This window comes from Dendropsophus ebraccatus, chromosome 1 (assembly GCF_027789765.1).
Source record: "Dendropsophus ebraccatus isolate aDenEbr1 chromosome 1, aDenEbr1.pat, whole genome shotgun sequence".
Lineage (NCBI taxonomy): Eukaryota > Metazoa > Chordata > Amphibia > Anura > Hylidae > Dendropsophus > Dendropsophus ebraccatus.
Genome location: NC_091454.1, coordinates 103,937,554 through 103,940,274, shown reverse-complemented (window position 1 = coordinate 103,940,274; position 2,721 = coordinate 103,937,554). Strand labels below are relative to the sequence as shown.

The 2,721-nt window shown below is 34.3% G+C and overlaps 1 protein-coding gene across 12 annotated transcripts in view; it reads right to left on the bottom strand.

Annotated features, from left to right (window-relative positions):
* Nucleotides 1-621: 621 nt before the first annotated feature.
* Nucleotides 622-2,721, bottom strand: part of FOXP2 (forkhead box P2) — a 209,106-nt gene continuing 207,006 nt past the window's right edge. For all 12 annotated transcript variants that reach the window (XM_069976224.1, XM_069976213.1, XM_069976232.1 and 9 more), the window contains one exon: nt 622-2,721. This exon is cut by the window's right edge and continues 852 nt beyond it. The gene's annotated coding sequence lies outside the window, so the exon portion shown is untranslated.

The following is a 2,721-nucleotide window of genomic DNA, read 5'->3' as shown; positions in this document are numbered from 1 at the left end:
AGAAAATTGAATTGATGTTGAAATATAAGAAGAATGCAATGAATCCAGCTATACAGAATTGAATCTACACACTCACTTAGTAGCACCTATTTCCTACATATAGTAAAGGCTGACAATGTTCATTTAGTGATATAAACTAGCCATGGAGTCTCTTTGATCATTGTCATGTTTTTGTGTTTGTATATATGTAATCTCATACATAAAATGGCAGCCTATACTTTGTGTAGGTATGAAGGGTACCCTAAGCGACTGCATTTTAAATAATGAAAATATGTAAAATAAAAATCTGATAACTCCCTGGTGTTAGAGGTAGACAGTTTTCTTTCAAATCCTAGGTTTGGTCCTTAAATTTTATTCAGCAGTGAAAGCCATGAATACAAGAACAAATAACAGCTGTTACAATTCAACCATGACTTCTAACGTCAGAGAATTCAAGATATGAACACACAGTACACAGTAATGAAAAAGTATCAAAAATTTGCTTACCTCAAAAAGATAAATAAACAGGTATATACCACCAATACATAAACAGATGTTTGTGCTACAGTTAAAATTAGCTGTATACAAAACATAATGGATTCCCATCATCATCAAATGATAGAAGCAAGAATACATGAGCCATTTTAATTGTCAGACATTATGCTTTATAAGGTATGCACAGAAGTTCAAGCAATAAATACATACATTAGTTCAAAGCCTTACAACAGCTACGCAAAGCAGAGCGGGAAAGCAGGTTTGCTATTACTAGCAAGCAATGATATAAGAGTAAAAATTAATGAAATGCATTAAAGCAACATTTTTCTTAGAAAAAAGTCTGGTCATTTATGGGTCCACCAACATTTTTACATAATATGCACAATTATCAAAATACAGACCAAGCATCTCAGAAAACCCCAAAAAACCTAACATCTAATTTCAAAGCAACTGCAGTTTTGGAGGTTTTTCTGGTATATGTGCAAGCAGCTATTTTTAATTGTATTTATACAAAACCCATGCAAAACTCTACAGGTATATGCATTCTGTGGCTGAGACTTCCTTTCAAAGTTTTGTAACTGAGGTATGCATACTTAAGCATTGTCGTCTTTGGCCACTTTCTCGATGGTGCAAGTATCACATTAATTTTATACTACCAAGGTGGACACACATATGAAGACTATTTGCCCCCTTTTCATAGTAAGTCTTTCCCTTTTTATCATAATGATTTAGGGCGCTCTTTCTGTCAGTAACGTGACATGTTCATCAGATGCTAGAAAACTGAGCTTTCTGCTGATATGACCAATAGACAAACACCATGAAAGTAGCAGGTACTGTGATACTTTGACAATTAATGTTATCTGCCTTTTTTTTCTTGTGTTTCTAATTTTGTTTTGTGCAGAGGTAGAAGCTTTCAGAAAGCCTTTTGGGTAAGTGGGAAAACCCCTTTGAAAGCTGTTGTGTCCTTCTATTTGGCATGATAGATGACTGTGTATATCTTTAAGTAATTCTCGCTGACTCCAGCAAAGAATAAATGATGAGCTTAGTTTGCAAGAACCAGTTCCATCATATGGAGCTGGTACATATGTTAAGCTCTAGCAGCCACCTTCTGTCAAAAACTGTTTGTAAAGCAATAACCATAATTAGGTTATGAGGTCCCTTGGTTTGGGTAAAGTATTATCAAGACTTGGCACAGCACATAAAAAGCAACATGTAAAGTTTCTAGGTTTCAGAAAACACCTATGTTATTTCAACATAGTGAATAAAGAATTGAAAGATTTTTGGGTTTGTTTTTTGTTTGAAAACTAGCATTCCAACAAGTTGGTGCAAATTTCCAAAGGGGAGTGTATTGTTAGAGTTAATATCCCGTATAAGCAGAGGCAGAATTCTATGTAACTTTGGTTTGACTGAAAATAAATACCATGGTCTACGATTGCTATATCTTTGATTTCAGTGTAAAACTTACCTAGCTCACTTTAAATCAATATGAAATTATTTTGTTTTTGGCTTTACTAGACCTTTTACGTTTGGTTCCTACGTTTTTTTTTTATTATTTATTATAACTTAAGACTATAAAAATAGTACACAACAGATAAAGACCATACAGTACAAGACATTCTAACAACATGTTTTCACCACAAAAGTAAAAATAAAAAAATAAAAGAAAAATCTGACTGTATGGGAAGTAAAACAAAAATAAAACACAATGTTCATATATAACAATATGCATTCTGCATTTGTCAAGTACATATATATTTTGGTTGGTTGGTTGGTCATCCACAATTTGTTGCCTTCTATCAATCTTCTACTGGAGAGATTGTTCTCACCCTTGTCTTAAGTGAAATCTTCTAAGTATTTGGAGTGGCTTTTGGCCTCAGAAGAATACATTATTTCTCATTGAACTTTCCTTAGTTGTTTCTTTGTGTAGGGCTAAATAAAAAGATCCCAGAGGTCATCAGAAAACAGCAGGTAGTTCGTGGAACGGTTCCTTTGTACTAATTAAAGTTACAGAAGACTGACCAAAGCAGTGGCTGCTTCTGTCGTTGAGCTATTGGCCATTGTTAGAGTTGGCTTTGGTTTGCAGCTGTAGCCTTTGACTGTGTTTTCAGGTAGACAAAGCTTTATCACACGGAGGTAAAGAGTACAGTTGTAAGATATATGCAGATATGCAAATGTTTCTATGGCGCTCGCACAGACAATGTTAGTTTAGGATTGCACTTTACAACTTAACACTAACAGCACAGACTG